At 45.1% G+C, this 17,610-nt stretch overlaps 1 pseudogene; it reads left to right on the plus strand.

Annotated features, from left to right (window-relative positions):
• Positions 1-14,097: 14,097 nt before the first annotated feature.
• LOC146546218 (uncharacterized) lies at positions 14,098-15,738 on the plus strand (annotated as a pseudogene).
• Positions 15,739-17,610: the final 1,872 nt, after the last annotated feature.

Genomic DNA, 17,610 nt, shown 5'->3' on the forward strand with positions numbered 1-17,610 from the left:
GGGACCGATACCACGGTCTATGTTTGAGCGGCGTGTAAGGGGTTAATCACAGGCGCCGAGTGCCCGCCCCCAGGCCCCGGCTGCAGCTCAGAGCGGGGGAGAAGGGGAGGCGAGACATGTCTGAGCAAATTGTGCTCAGCGAAATTGTCCAGAGGAGGCTCAAAAGGTAGCGCATTTAACACAAGCAATTTAATCAAGCACCTAAAATCCCAACACGACAATGAGTACAAGGAGTTTACCCACGCTTCTAAACCAACACAACCCACACTGCAGCAAACTCTTGCAAGGCGAGAGAAAATGTCCAGAGACAATCTACGTGCTGTGAAAATAATACAAGCAATTATCGAGTACATTGCATTGAGTGACCTGCCACTCTCGGAGGTAGAAAATGTTGGATTCCTGCGTCTCCTACATGTTCTGGAGCCCAGATATGATTTCCCAAGCCGCCACTACATGACTGACACGGAGCTGTCCGTGAAAAAACATATCCACAGCCTACTGCAAGCCTCCTCTGCGTTTAGTTTCACCACGGATATTTGGACAAGCAGTGTTAGCCCCGTGTTGCTGATCAGCCTAACCTCCCAGTGGATAGACGAGTTTCACGCCGCAACGAGCCATAACATGTCGAACAATTCCGTGGCTCCCACACCAGCCAGGCTATAGTGCATGTGTTTGAGGAAATGCTCCAGACATGGGGTATACCTAAGACATCAGTACATGTTGTGCTTTGTGACAATGCCAAAAACATGATTGAAGCCATGAACGACGCAGGGCTCCCAAGTCTGCCATATGTCACGCTCCAACTGGCTGTTCACGAGGGCTTATTAGCACAGATGAGCATAGCTGATGCTATAGCAGTGGGATGGAAAATAGTTGGGCATTTTAAACATCCCGCCTTAGCCTACTCCCGCCTCGAGGACATTCAGGGTCAGCGCAAGTGTTGGGGGTGTCCGAGCATGAACTCCCTGACCATCTCACCGCTCACCAGTGGGCTCTTATGGAGACGACTGTTGCCATCCTCGCCCCCTTTGAGGAACTAACTAAAAAAGTGAGCAGCTACGACGCACTAGCCTCTGATGTCATCCCAGCTGTGACTGTGCTGGTGTGATTTCTAAACAGAGAAACAGACGAACAAATTTAAAATTAAATTTTGTTTTTTTATAATTATTTATTCTGTAATATGTTGCATACAACATGCTTTTCATTTTAAATAAATGTTCTTAATTCCAAACTAGTCCCTTGTTTGTTTGTTTTTTGTTAAATTATAGGACTAAAGCTGTTACCTGTAAATTTAAATCATGTTTTTATTAAGTACTCGGTATCGGTATCGGCGAGTACTGAAATGGAAGTACTCGTACTCGTACTCGCTTTCAAAAAAGTGGTATCGGTGCATCACTACAACAAGCATTCCTGTTCTCAGGAAACCGGGTGTGAACGGCAAGAATCCAAACAAAAGAAATTCATATCATTCCACACATTCTCAAGTCCATGGATGCGTAGCATTTGCAGGTGTGGGTGTCATGCCCTGGGGCTTTTTGCTGCCAGTGTAAATGTTAATTTACAATGTATGACCGGCTTATGTATTTCAGTTTTTAATAAGAGCCAGTTAATACCATAGCTGAACTCCAAACATCACAATACTGTAATAACTATTTCGTATTGTGTTGCCTTGCATGAAGAGCATAGATTTATATGAGCTCTTTAAGGTGTATGAGGTATATTAACTGATAAAAAAAAAGTGTGTTTCAAGAGTTTTTATCATCAGTTTGCATTTTTAATGCCCTTTACGTCATTATAGCCCTTCACATTATCATGAATACATAATTTCTTTAGGTCAGCTGGGAGACTGACACTATTACCTTCACTTTGCACATATGCTGCAGTTTTGAGAATGACCATGCATTCCAATGTGAGAGCAGTGAATGACGCCAATGTTTTTCAGTTTTTACTCGATTGTTCCTACCAGCCTCCCACATTGTCTAGGCCCAAAACTTTACACGTCACTGATGGTATTTCAGTTAACTTCTTTTCCTGGTTCCTTAACACATGTCTGCTTCCAGAAAAACAAGTTACTCTGGGTTAGTGCTCCGTGGCTTGTTCCAGTAGGCTAGGTTGTTCATAGCTGAGAGTGCAGGATTCAACACGTCTCAGTCATATGTTGTATTTTCAATAAAACAATGTTCCACAGTTCAAAATCCAAAATTAGTTATCTTGCTTGTTTGTCATTTTCAGGTCACAGACTACGGTGTTGTTCCAATGCGTTTCCTGAAGCTGAATATCCCGTCTCAGAGTGTCACTGAAAAACTAGTTGATGCATTTATTATTTCTAGGCTGGACTACTGTAAGTCATTATTACCAGGATGTCCTAAAAACTATCTGAAAAGCCTTCAGTTGATCCAAAATGCTGCAGCAAGAGTAGTGGCAGGGACTAGAAAGAGAGAGCAGTTTTCTCCTATATTGGCTTCACTTCATTGGCTCCCTGTTAAATCCAGAATTGAATTCAAAATCCTGCTCCTCACATATGAGGACTTAAATAACCAGGCCCCATCTTATCTTAATGACCATGTGGTACCACATTACCCCATTAGAGCACTTTGCTCTCGCACCGCAGGCTTACTTGTAGAATGGGAAGCAGAGCCTTCAGTTTTTAGGCCCCTCTTCTATTGGACCAACATCCAGTTCTGACTCGGGAGACAGACACTAGCTCTACGTTTAAGATTAGGCTTAAAACTTTCCTTCTTGCTAAAGCATGTAGTTAGGGCTGGAGTAGGGCTGTGTACCGGGTGAATCCAGTGAAAAGGGAAATAATGCAAAAATAAGTCAATTACTTCCTACACTGTAAAAAAAGTGCTGTTTTTACAGGAAAACGCTGGCAGCTGGGGTTACCAGGGACTTCCTGTAAAAAATACAGCAGCACAGTAGATAGCTTTACATACAAAATATGTAAACTGATTTACAGTGAATGGAACTCACAACTGTTAAATCTACAAAAAAAAAAGAAGTTAATTTCACACAATTGTTGTATATTCATAGAATATTTCCTGTATTTTTTACATGTAATAATTGCTTACTGTGGATCCATAAATTGTAAAATTAACAGGGAAATATCAAACAAAACACTAATTTGAACTGGTAAAACAATGGTGAAATGGTGTGCATTTTAAATGGAGCTGCTCTGTATATTATACACAAAATATATTACTATGCTGTATTTTTATGTTTTAATGTAAAAGTTTAAATCATAAACCTGCAAACCTCTTACTGCTATCCCTACACCTAAACATGCAAAAATACATCTTGAGAAAAGACTAGTGAGGAAAATATCACTTTTGGGAAATTTATTTTGCAGCCATCATCATAAAACAATTGACAACAATTGGATGCATTTTTTCCAACTTACACAACAACTTGCACAAAAGTCGCACAATTCAATCAAAATGCTATAAAACTGTGGAACATTCCCGCAAAGCAAGAACCATCTTCATGAGACAAGCATGTGGCAGACTGTTAAGAATTTAAAACAAAAACGACATATTGTGCTAAAATTACCATAATCACAATCTTGCGCAACATGCACTCTGCTGTCACCACAACCATGGCCCTGGTCATAGGAAACACATGTGTAGTTACCATACCAAAACATCGGGAAAATCACCTGTGGGGAAACAAACCTATAAACACTGCAGTAACAGCACTGTAAAAACAAACATCCATCCATCCATCCATCCATCCATCCATCTTCATCCGCTTTATCCGAGGCCGGGTCGCGGGGGCAGCAGCCTAAGCAAAGAGGCCCAGACCTCCCTCTCCCCAGCCACCTCCTCCAGCAAAACAAACAAATAAACATAAAAAAACAAAACTGTGGAACATTCCTTCAAAGCAAGAACATCTTCATGAAACAAGCAGGTGGCAGACCCTTGACCAGAAAAAGTTTCAAAGTACACATTGTGGATTTAACAAGGTAAAAGCTACCAGTCCAGAAAGAGTGTCAATATTCAGGCTTAACGCTAATCGTGGTCAAAGAGATACTGAATCAGGGTGAGGACTCAAGGGTTCTTGTTACAAAGAGGCTTCGAGTTTTTGTTCTCTTTTTTGGTTCCTTTTTCTGGGTTTATGGAGAAGAAACGCCTGTAGAATAAAATCATATAGAAGCATATTAAGCATTTTAATTGACCAGTTAAAAAATAAGTACAAGCCTATACGTACACATACACAGCCATGGCCAAACTGCAACAAGAATGGGTTTCTCCAAATTCAAGACAAAATATCACCAAAATGCTTTGGGAAGTGAACACTGCATGGTCAAAAGTATTGGCACCCTTCACAACATGTGTCTTTTGCAGTGATAAGTCACACTTTTGCATTTTAAAAGTCCAGTACCAAGGTTATAGGTAGTTAGACGTCAGCCGAGTCTTGGTCTGGCCCTGAGTCTAGGCCAGGCTTGGACCCAGATTCAGACTGTTATTTTATAAAAACAGTCTGAATACGGGTCCAACCCAGCCAAAACTCAGAGCCAGACCTGGATTCCAGCCACCTCAGAGCCAGACTCCAGATCCCAGAGTCTCAATTACAATTGTTGCAACGCGAGACTCTCAGGTCTGAGAAATAAAAAAGACATATTTGCTCACCTTTGAAGAACTTTCAGAGTGAAAGCCAGCTCAGATGGATAATGGATGTTAAAATTGTAGTAGCTCCCAAACATGATGCACAATGCAGAAATGAAGGAGGATATGTTTGTGCTGACTAGGTTCCGATCAAGACTCAGCATGTATCTTCTACATGGGAAAGCATGGACTCCATCTCTTCAAAGTAGCTGAGCAGAAGCAGGACCACCTCTTTCACATCATCTGAGCAGCCACTCTGCGGTCCCCGTATCCGCTTGACTTCCGGCGCCGTCTCGGATGGCAGCCTGTCTAGCATGCTCTCTACAGTTGAAAATCACTTTCCCCTTTCTTTCTTTTCCTCTTATTTATTTCTTTTTGTATATTTAGTTATTTTTTTAGTTTATACTTCTTGTGTAGTCAAGAAATTTCTATCCATGTTTGGACACGAAACTCCGTGTAAAACTACTGAGATGACCGCGACGCCACGCTGCCCCTTTGTCTATAGCTGGGACCTGCTGCTGGGGCTAAGACAGCACAGCCATGCCGGTGTTCAGCATGAGACCCCTGCGGTGATCAAGAGGAACTACCGCAGCTGCAGAGCCGGGAAAACACGAAGACTGAGGAGGAAAAGATTCCGTCCTGCTCTCCCGTCTGTAGTGACTGGCAATGTCAGATTGCTGGTTAATAAGATGGAGGAGATCACAAAGCTGACAAGGACAGAGAAAGTTTTCCGAGAATGCAGTGTTATGTCTTTCACGGAGACATGGCTGCACAAAACATCCTGGACCAGGTGGTGGATATAAACGGATTTACGTGTGTGAGAGCGGAAAGGGACCGAGGCAGCAGCGAGAAGAAGAGGGGAGGAGGACTCGCTCTCTATGTTAACAACCGCTGGTGTTCCCCCAGTCACGTTAAGGTGAGGATGGCTGTGTGTAACAAACACATCAAACTGTTAGCAGTCGGTCTTCGACCATATTATTTACAGCAAGAGTTTTCCCTCACCATTATCGTCATTGTTTTCATCTCCCATGACGCCAACGCGGCACAGGCGTATGACGTCATCAGCTCTGCGACAGCGGACCTACTAAATCGTGGTCCCTCTGCATTTGTGGCTATAACGGGTGATTTTAACCACACGAACCTCTCCACTGTTCTACCTACATTCAAGCAGTATGTGGACTGCAAAACAAGACACAACAAAACACTGGACCTTTTTATGCCAATGCCACTGAGGCATACACCTCCTGCCCTCTCCCTTCTCTGGGCAGGGCTGATCACAACCTGGTCTACCTCCAGCCCCTTTACAGACCTGCTGTTCAGAGACAACCTGCAGCCATAAAAACAGTTACAATATGGACAAGGGAGTTGGAAGAGACTCTGCAGGGATGCTTTGAGTCAACTGACTGGGATGTTCTTTGTGATTCTCATCAGGACAATATTGACAATCTGACAGGCTGTGTAACAGATTATATCAACTTCTGTGTGGACACTGCGGTCCCCAAAAAAAAACATTCTGTGCTTCCCCAACAATAAACCCTGGGTTACCGAAGACATCAAAGCAACCTTGAACAAGAAAAAAAGAGCTATCAGAAATGGTGACAGACATCAGCTGAAAGTGGTGCAGAAGGAGCTGGAAGCCAAGATTGCAGAGGGTAAAGAGTCCTACAGACGGAGGCTGGAAACCAAACTTCAGGAAAACAACACCAGGGAGGTGTGGAATGGAATGCGGGCCATCACTGGCCTGAGACAAAAGAGAGGTGTTGGGATGGATGGGGATGTCGAAAGTGCTAATAACCTTAATCTGCACTTCAATAGGCTTGACTGCCCTACGTCTCCTGTCTCCACACCCAGCTCTTCCCATCTTCTCCTTTCGCCTCCCCCCTCTCCTGCCCCCTCAGACATTCTCACCCTGTCCCTCTCAGCAGATGACATCAAAAAAGAATTGGGCAGACTCCACTCCAGCAAAGCTGCTGGCCCTGACGGTGTCAGTCCCAGGGCCCTCAGGTGCTGTGCTTCCCAGCTGTCTGGAGTTCTACGATGGATCTTCAACATGAGCCTGGAAATGCAGAGAGTGCCATCACTCTGGAAGACATCCTGCCTGGTTCCTGTCCCTAAAAAGATCAATCCGTCGACCCTCTGTGATTACAGTCCAGTGGCTCTGGCCTCACATGTCATGAAGACGCTGGAGAGACTCATCCTGAGACATCTGCGTCTGCTGGTGGAGCCTTGGCTGGACCCCCTGCAGTTTGCTTATCAACCTCGTATCGGCGTGGAGGATGCCATCATATACCTGCTGGACCAGGCTTATTCTCACCTGGACATTGTTGGGAGCACTGTGAGGGTCATGTTCTTTGACTTCTCCAGTGCTTTTAACACGATCAGACAATCACTGCTGGGGAATAAGCTCACGGAAATGCAGGTGGACGCCCCACTGGTAGGTTGGATTACGGACTATTTAACAAGTCGACCGCAGTATGTTCGACTGAAGAGCTGCCGCTCAGATAACATCCTTAGCAGCACAGGGGCGCCGCAGGGGACGGTCCTATCACCCTTCCTCTTCACCCTCTACACATCTGACTTCAGGTACAAGTCTCAGTCATGTCATCTGCAGAAATTCTCGGATGACTCTGCCATTGTGGGCTGTATCAGGGATGGACAGGAGGAGTGCAGGAGTGTGGTGGACAGCTTTGTCGAGTGGTGTGAGCTAAACCACCTACAACTTAACATCACAAAGACAAAGGAACTGATTATGGACTTTAGGAAGCAGGCTCCTCCTCCTAACCCTGTCACCATCAGAGGGGCTGATGTGGAGATAGTTGAGGACTACCGGTACCTGGGGGTACACTTGGACTGTAAGCTGGACTAGACCATGAACACCAATGCTATCTTCAAAAAAGGGCAGAGTCTGCTTTTCCTACTGAGGTGACTCAAGTCCTTCAATGTTGGTAGGAAAATGCTGACCATGTTCTATCACTCAGTGGTGGAGAGCGTAGTGTTCTTTGCAGCTGTGTGCTGGGGAAGTGGAGTGAAGACAGCTGATGCCAACAGGCTGAACAAACTGATTAAAAAGGCTGGTTCTGTCCTGGGTGTCAGACTTGAGAACCTGGAGGAGGTGTCTGAAAGGAGAATGCTAAAAAAAGCTTGTTTCTATCATGGACAACCCCTCCTACCCCATGCACACCCCCATGATGGACCATCGGACTACGATGACCTGGATGACTGAGAACCTTCACAGACATATTTACTCAACTAATTTTTTTTGCTTCATCTACTTCCGTACCATTGATTCATTAATGTTGAATTCTCTGGCAGCTGCGGTATTCCAGTGTTCTGGACCTGAAAAAAGGGTTTGATCTTTGGTTTCATTCTACAACACTGGACTTTATTTTCTACGAAGGTTTGAACTTTGAGAGTGTTTAAAGAAGAGAGAAAAATGTGAAAATGTTCATGCCTGTCTCAGAAAAGTGTAAAGAGTGTGCAGTGAGGGGTTTTACAGCCTTAAAACATCTATAATAGTTTAAAAAAAAGAAAAAGAAAAATGGCTACTTCGGATTTCACCTATGGCGGGTTATTTTTAGAACGCAACTCCCGTGATAAGTGAGGGACCACTGTACATAGCCTCTTAATGTGACCAATATCTTTTTAATAGAGACACAGGTGACCATTTTCAGTATTTCAAAAGTTTGCCCGTGCTTTTCAGCTGAACTAGCATGCTAGCGCTAAGTTATCAAGGATTAGTCTAAATACTGATGCTAGTGATGTCTGGAAAAAAGTAGCCTGTCAAACTTACCGTGCAAACTTCAGATGAACAACCACAGATCATCAAAAACAATTGAAATCGTATATTTGTGATTTGTCCTAAAAACGTCGTTGCTCGACGTTTTCTGCTCTCGTGTTCTCTCTCCACTCTGCAGATGGTGCGTGCTGCTGGTTCGTTCGCTGTGGCCATGAACTAGGAGCTGTTCTCCCGCTCCTCCCACCCTCACATCATTATCCAATCATAGACAAGCTACAGATGCACATTCAAAATTAGGCGCACTCAGTGCAGCAGAGAGTAGCTTACAGTAGCCTACAGCTCTGTGGACAGGAGGCACCATGGACATCCTATGGGAGGCACTATTAGGTTGTTTAGCCTGTGAAATCGCTCACCTAACCCAAAAACAGTAGTCTAGTCTAAGTAACACATTACAATTAAAAGAAGCATAAAGAATACAAGGATTATGACTGAACAGAAGCGTTACTTAGGCTATTGATAATAACAATTTCTTATAGGTCACTCTACAAAAGGCTGCAAATAGCCTGAATGATTAAAAAACCGACAATGTCATTATAATTGTATGTCTTTATATACCCTATCCGGTTGTTCAGTGATGACGCGACGAATCCTACTTCCGGGCCTAAAGTAGTCTGCGTTTAATATGGCTTTTGTGTTGTTAACATGTTTAATGTTATGTATTTTCTTCTATTTGATCTCAAAAAGCTCCTAAAACAGTCAGTGATCACTGTTGACCTCCCTCGGCTTTTATTACCGCTAATCATTTATTTAAGCTCAGTTTTTAAAACCTTAGGATGTAACTACAGCCCAGCCCGTGCAGCAGTATATGAATGACTAACCTCGTATTGTGGATATCCATCTACAATACGAGGTTAGTCATTCTCAGTTGTTCTCCTGGCTGAAGTTTGGTCCTTTTACAGCATCCTGCCATGTGATTACATTTGTTCCTGACCACCGAGAACACTCACGTTAACTTTTATCGAGTGGAAAAAAAAGTTAGCTTGTTTATATTATGCTAACATAGCTGTGTCGCTAGCGGTCACGTAGCACATCATTATATACCAGCTAGCCCAACTTCAGTAACCCTACAAACGTCACTGCTGTTTAGTTTTCTGTCTTCATTTATGCTGGAAGTGATAACAGAGCTGTACGTTTTAATTTGTTTCCAAAACCCCGCAGTCAGGACATGCTATATTGTATTTAGATAGAAGCTAGCGAGCTAACTCCCTGCTAACTTCTAACTCCGTTAAATGTCATAAATTCCGTTTTCATGGATGCCTGGATGTTAAACTCAATTGTTACACCTGGTAGAGCAGAACGCTGATCATTTTATTAAAGATGAAAGACTTTAGACAGTTTTCAACTCTCAGTAATGCCACAGTGATCGTTTGATATATGGACCTGCAGCGGAGTTTAGGTCCAGACACGGCTAGTGACGTCAGACTGAACAATCGAATAAATAGTAAAGTAACCTCTCAGGTTCACAATGACATTTTCTGTTGTCACAACCCGGCTCATAGGAAGTGACAAACAAATGGGAGACCACACACAGGCTTTTAAAGACTGTAAGACATAATTAATCAAAATAAGGTAAAGCAACTTAAACACAATTTAAAGGACATAACAGCCATAACTGAAACTTCCAAATGAACATGACAAGTGCCAGAGAGAGTGTCAAAGCCAGCCTCCCTCGCTGGTTCAGTCAAGGTGTCTTTATATACACTGGGACTGGCCTCTCAGGTGTGCTGCATCAATAATTGGGCCAGCTCCACCTACCTGCAAGAAACAGGTAAAAGAAAAAGCAAAACACAAGGCCAGCCCACTGGCCGTCACACTTCCCCCCCATAGAACAGGGTCTCACCCTGAATTGGCAAACACATTTACATTATGAATTTGCAACTAGAAGAACTAACATATATTAAATTCATAACATATATACACACACATGCAACCTCACTTTCAACACCTTTTGTATGCTCAAAAATCATCATCATCAGCTCAACTCCAACCTCAGCAACCTTGGTACCTAGGAGCAATTTAAGAGGAAGTTGATGGGAGTTGAACTTCTTGGAATAGAAACTAACTGGATGTTCAGTACCTTGCTTGTCAGCTTGGACTAGAACAGCACCTGCACCAATGTGGCTTGCGTCCACGTACAGCTTAAAGGGCTGATCCAGGCGAGGGGCTAAAAGCACAGGTTCAGAGCACAGTAAAGCTTTTACATCCCAAAAAGCTTGCTGGCATGCTGCAGACCAAATAAACTTTACTTTGGCCTTCAACAAATCAGTCAGATGAGCAACCACTGTTGAGAAGTTTCGACAAAAACAGCGGTAATAACCGACCAGACCCAAAAATCTCATGAGTTCCTTTTTGGTTACTGGAACAGGGAACTCTTTAATGGCCAACACCTTTGCATCAACTGGCCTCACATAACCTTGGCCTACAACCTTACCAAGATAGGTCACAGTTGCTTTTGCAAATTCACATTTTGCCAGGTTGATAGTCAGATTTCCCCAAACTAATCGTTCAAACAAAGTGCGAATACGATCCAGATGATCCTCCCAGGTGCTACTATATACCACCACTTCATCTAGGTAAACAGCACAGCCTTTCAGCCCATTAAAAGTCACTGTTAATTTTATCAATTTATTTGTCATTACTTTAACACTAATCCACTGTTTATTTTTTTATTTACTTTAGTTCATTTTCTCCTCTTTGATCACTACGATTTCTTGACTATTTATTATTTCACAAAAAATCAACTAATCTACTTTGTCTCCCTTTTTGTCATCAAGGAATTCACACACACACTCACAGGCTGGTCACTCGCCCCCACCTTTTCTTTCTCTCTCACACATACGCACATTTTACTCTTCGTTCGTTCCACCTGTGACCCCGCCCCTCGAGGCTGGCTCACACACACCTCATGCTTCTCGCAGTCTCATTCAAACTTTCTGCGAGACACTTCTTCCTCTGCTTATTCCGGACAACGCCCTAAGCGGCACACAGAGCGGGTGCCATCCACTCGTGAACCTCACAAATTATTCAAACTGCGCCACGGACTCGATACCGCGGTTTCTCTTCCCCTAAAAAATATAAAACCAAATTAAACCCCCAATTGACTTCACAGTTCCCAACAATTCACGACACGGCCTTCTGCCGCGATTTCTGCACACCACAAACACACACTTTTTAGACACGAATTCTTTTTTGTTACTTTAATTGACTCCCGTACTTCAGACGAGACGCCGACTCTAACGGCGCTTTCACACACACACGCAATCTACACACACTGCAGTCAGTGGGCTGAGCCAAGCAGTCGTTCTCTCACTAACAAAACAACTTGCCCCCACTCTCATGCAGGTTATCAACCACGACTAGGATCCAACACCTAGCTTTAGTTATTTAAGGAGCCACCAATCCCCAGGTCACCACCCTGGATCTCCTGCCCTCACAGGTCCTAGCCCCGCGTCCGAGACTAGGTGGGGTAACCAAACCCGTGACACGCGCAGCCCTTAGCTGGCGACGAAGCCTCTCAGCCCCGCTTTCTAACTAATAATTACACGTTTCCTGCTTTAACGCACGGGGACGGATCACACACCGCCACTTTTTTCCTAATAACTAAGACGGATCAAACACCGCCACGGATCAAACACCGATTCTGTTTAATCCGTAACAAACGTCTCCTGCTTTAACGCACCGAGATATCCTTACGGGGCGCTAAACATCAACCTGAGTTCTTATCAAAAGTCTCTTGCTTTAGTCGCTCACAGTACGCTAAACATCAACCTGAGTTCTTAGCAAAAGTCTCTTGCTTTAGTCGCACTGAGACGGACGCTAGCCGCCTTTTTTTTTTCTACTGAGTGAATTTACGCTGGGATACGTTCAACTTAGCGAACAGATAATTTAGGCTTTAAACAATATGCACGGTTCGAAAATAAACAGGTCGTGCTTACCTTTTAATCATGTGAGCTAGCTCTCTGTTCGCCTTGTTTCACGATCTCAGCTCTGCCAATTCATCTCTGGGCCTCGAGCGAATCCCGCGGGTTCGGCACCAAAACTGTTATGAAATCAGTTTTACCCCGGTTCTTTTCATTCCTCGAGCGTCCAGAGATGGCACCGGACTCAGTAGTCATTTTCACAAAATCTTTATTCATCTTCATTTACTCATCTTCATTTATCTTCATTTAAGCATCCACTTCTAGAAGGGAAGAGAGGCCGGTGTCCCTCTGCAAAAATCTTCACCCCTTTGTTAGTTACAGCCAGCTTTAGAGAAGTGACCCCATCATAAAACCCCCTACGGTGTGCTGGAAACTCTGTGTCTGTGTCTATGTGAGTGCTCGTGAGTGAGTGTGTGCGCATACCTGTGTGTATGTGCGTGTACATGATTGAGTGTGCGTGTGGATGTGTGTGCGTGACCGTTAAAACACTGTGGGTGTAGGTGACCCCCTAGAGGTCATAAAACCCCTCTCACTTCCTGACCACAGTTACAAATGTTGAGACCCCCACCCTAAAACTTCCTCTGGGGAATTTCCACTCAGTGGGGGAGGTCTACAATCTACTCCTAAGTTCACGACACAATCAGCCTTTATTACTCCACAGGCAGTATCTCTAAAATAATTCTACATTCTATGGTAACACATTTCTAAACTCTAAATCAGCTAAACAGTTCTACAGTCGCTGCTCGTGCGGTCGACCGGCCAGTCAGCTGAGCAGTTTTGTGTTCTTTTTCTAACTTTAATGCTCTTTTTGTTGTTGTTTTTCACCGTCTACTCAGTATATTTGTATTCTTTTCCTTTTCCTCATTTTTCCTCTACACGTCATGCTATTGTCTGTACACCAGTGCTTGTAACTGACACTGAAAATGTTTATGATGTGCTCTGCCACCTGAGCTACAGCCACCCCTATGTGGCTGTAGCTCAGGTGGCAGAGCAGGTCAGCCACTAATCAGAAGGTCGGTGGTTTGATCCCAGGCTGCCTCCTGGCTGCATGCCAAATATCCTTGGGCAAGATACTAACCCCATGTTTGCCTACTGGTGATGGTCAGAGGGCCCGGTGGCGCCAGTGTCCGGCAGCCTCGCCTCTGTCAGTGCGCCCCAGGGCAGCTGTGGCTACAACGTAGCTGCCATCACTAGTGTGTGAATGACTGAATGTAGTGTGAAGCGCTTTGGGTCTTTAAGGACTAGGAAAGCGCTATACAAATGCAGGCTATTTTACAATTTTGTGATTTTTCAGACTTGTTTCCGACACTTCGACAGGCCCCCAAGGCTCACCTACACCAGGGACTTACTCATCCAGCTGCGGCTGCAGCTACAGCCCGGCCTCGGACTTTTCCGCCCCACTACCACGGACTGCTTTCCCGAGGAAATACTCTGTGGACACGGAAATTGAAAAACGCACAATAGCAAGGTAACCAGGAGGAGATTAAATAAGAGCGGGGTTGAGAGCCAGACTCAAGAGGGAGGCACACAAACAACGAGCGTCTTGCGCCCATTATCCTTGCTAATGTGCGGTCTCTCTACTCCAAGCTGGACGAGCTGGAAGCCTGCGTCAACCACCTGCATGAGTACAGAACTGCCTCTGTTCTGGCGTTCACGGAATCGTGGTTAAACAACAGTGACGATGACAGCACTCTGCACATTGATGGCTTTTCACCACCTCTATGTCTGGACAGGGACCGCGAACGCACCGGGAAGCAACATTTAGACGTGTGTCGGAATGCAAACAACAGCTGGTGCTCTACAGTCCCTGTGCCCCTACTACCTCCCCAGAGAATTCCCACAGCTTTTCATCATCTTGGTTTACATCCACCCCAGAGCTGATGCAGCTAAAGCCACAGAGTACATCACCAACCCTCTGTACAAACTGGAACAATTATCACCAGTCTCTCCCAAGTTCATCCTGGGTGATTTCAACCACTGTTCCCCTGACAAGTTGCTTAAAGGATACCAACAGTATGTTACATGCAGCACACGTCAGGGGAAGACTCTGGATAAATGCTATGGCTCTGTACCAGATACATTTAAAGCCCTCACCCTCCCCCCTCTCGGCTCAGCAGACCACCACACCATCCTGCTGGCCCCTGCTTACACCCCAGTCATCAAGAGGATTAAAAAGGTCACCAAAAACATCAAGCTGTGGACAGAGGAAAGTATCCTCACCCTGCAAGGATGTTTCGAAGCCACTGACTGGGACAGCCTTCTTTCGCCCTCTGATGACATCAACAAACAAGTCAACACGGTGACATCATACATCTCCTTCTCCGTTGACAACATTATCCCCTCAAAAACAGTCTCCATCTACCCCAACAACAAACCCCCTGGATCACCAAGGAGCTCAAGGAAATCCTTAATAAAAAAAGAGGGTTTTCTTCACCGGCTCTGCTCTGGACAAAAAGAAGGTCAACAGGGAGGTCAAGAGGGCCATAAAAACTGCTAAACTAGAGTATAAAAACACAGCTGAAAAAAATTTCACCACAGGGGACCGTCGCACAGCCTGGCAGGGCCTCCAAACCATGGCCTCTGTGAATACTGTGGTGACAACCCCCAGAACCATCCAGGTGGAGGGCAGTAACCCTTCCTCCTTCCCTGACGACCTTCTACACCAGGTTTGAGACGGACAATATCACCCAGCTTGAGGAGTCTAGATCCTCACTAAAACCTGGCAGCTCTGCACTCACCTTCAGGACTGAGGATGTGGTGAGAGCCCTCAGGAGGACCAGGGAGAGGAGCTCACCCGGCCCTGACAACATCAGCAGTCGAGTCCTGAGGCACTGTGCAGGGCAACTAGGAAGTGTGTTCCGGACTCCATTTCAACATTCAATTGACATTCACACCGACCCTCAGCTGTGGAAACACTCCACAGTCATCCCCATCCCATAAAGAAACAACCCAAAGTCTCTGAATGATCTTCGTCCTGTGGCCCTCACCTCCCTGGTAATGAAGGCCATGGAGAAGATCATAAAACAGCACATTGTAAGAGCAACTGACCCCCTGATGGACCCCCTCCAGCTTGCTTACCATGCGCACAGAGGTGTCGATGATGCAAAAATCTTCATCTTGAACTCCATCCACAAACATCTGGAACTCCCTCACTCCTCTGCCAGACTTCTGTTTGCTGATTTCTCATCAGCGTTCAACACTCTGCAGCCTCATATCCTGGCCACTAAACTTTCCTCCCGATTTCACCTGGATGATCAGCTAATCCTGTGGATATTGGACTTTTTGACCAACAGGACTCAGAAAGTTTGGGTCAACAACTCTCTCTCCGGTCTCTGTTCCACCTCCACTGGCTCCCCCCTGCCCGTCAACCTCTACACCGATGACTACAGATCCACTCAGCCCAACTGTCACCTGGTGAAATATGCTGATGGCAAGGTTCTCCTGTCACTGCTTTCAGGCCCCTCACAACACCATGGGCCCGCTCTGCAGGAGATTGTAGAGTGGTGTGACAGCTCCAAACTTGAACTGAACGTGAGCAAAACCAAAGAGGTGGTGGTGACCTTCTCCAGTAGGCAGAGGGATCTGGCTGCTTCAGTCAGCACCACCATCCATGGGAAGCCAGTGGAGGTAGTTTAGGAGTACTAATACCTGGGAACCATCTTTGGCAACCTCCTGAAATTCTCTGCCAACACAGAGGAGATTCTCAGGAGGTGCCACCAATGGCTATACCTCCTTAGGAAACTCAACTCCTTTGGAGTCAGCACACCCATCATAATGACTTTTTACTATGCCTTCCTGGAAAGCATCATGACATTCTCCATTACCTGCTGGTTCCACTCCCTCAGCCTTCAGAACAGGAACAGACTGCAGCACACTGCATCAGTGTGCTCTAAAATCATTGGCTGGCCTGTCAGAACTGTGGCACAGGTTTTCAGCCAACAGGCCCTTTGACAGGCAGCCAAAAGCATCAATGACCCCCTCTCACATTCTTCACCCCGCATTTCAATGGCTCCCCTTTGGGCGGCGCCTCCGCTGCATTTCCTGCAGGACTGAGAGGAGGAGAGCCACCTTTGTCCCCAAAGCCACTCTGCTTTTTAACTCCAGCCGATAAGACCATTTCCCACACCAGAAACATAAACTACACTCTTTCCATACTGCCGACACTTTACTCACTTACAGTTATTTACTCACCGTTCGGTCACTTTAATTTTGAAACTATGTAATTTGTGTATACATTGTATATTCTGTGTATTTATTATCTCACTCTTATTTCCTGTTTATGCCCTGTCCTTATCTTCAATGTCAAGCTGCTCTGTTGTATGTTAATTGCCCCATGGGGATAAATAAAGTCTTTCTGAATCTGATTCTGATTCTAAATGGCCGGACTGATTTGGATATCTCCTCTGCTACAATAAAACTTGCTTTCACAACAGCTTCCCTTTGTGATTTTGCTCTTGTGGAAAACATCTGCAGAAATGTTAGATTCTTCTTTAGCTCTTCTACCTTCCATAGTTTCTGCCCTGCATTCAGGTTTTTCAGCTTATCCTGATGTTTTGTCTCGTAGTGCCGTCATAAATTAAATTCCTTAATTACAGCCACATTAGCTCCACAAATAAGACACACGGGTTTACCAGCAATGTCTGTAAACATATATTCAGCCTCCCACCGGTGCTGAAAGGCTCTGTTTTCAGAATCAACTTTTCTCTTTGCCATTGTGAGGGGCTAGCTTCACAATAACAGAAGTTTGACTGGCAAGGAAGCTGCAGCGCTGCATTATGGGATCTGTTGTTTGTGTGTTATTAGTACCTCATATCGACGGGCCATGCATAACAATAGTAATAAATCTATATAAAATGATCTTGCGGGCCGGATATAAATGTACGCCGGGCTGGATGTGGCCTGTGGGCCTTGAGTTTGGCACGTGTCCTAGAGCATAGCTTAGCTCTTCCAAGTGCTAGCACATGGAGCTCCCCATGTGCATTAGTGCCGAAGTCTGACAATACTCTTCGATTCTGTACGAATTATCGAAAAGAAATGCAGCCCCTAAAGCCAACTCTTTTCCCTTACTTAGGATGGATGACTGTGTTGATTGGGTTGGATCCGCTACTTTTGTGGCCAAATTACATTTATCAAAGGGATTTTGGCAGGTTCCTTCAACTCCTAGAGCGTCTGAGAACTCTGTATTTGTTACCCCCGATCACTTCCTTGCTGTTGGAGCACTACCTCTTGGCCATACTTTACCCTTTACTCTACCTCTCCATTCCAACAAGCTAGGGATGCACCGATACGA

This window comes from Mchenga conophoros, unplaced genomic scaffold, assembly GCF_057382185.1.
Source record: "Mchenga conophoros isolate Kocher_MC1m ecotype Shallow Benthic unplaced genomic scaffold, M_conophoros_male_GT1.1 unmapped_scaffold_4, whole genome shotgun sequence".
NCBI lineage: Eukaryota > Metazoa > Chordata > Actinopteri > Cichliformes > Cichlidae > Mchenga > Mchenga conophoros.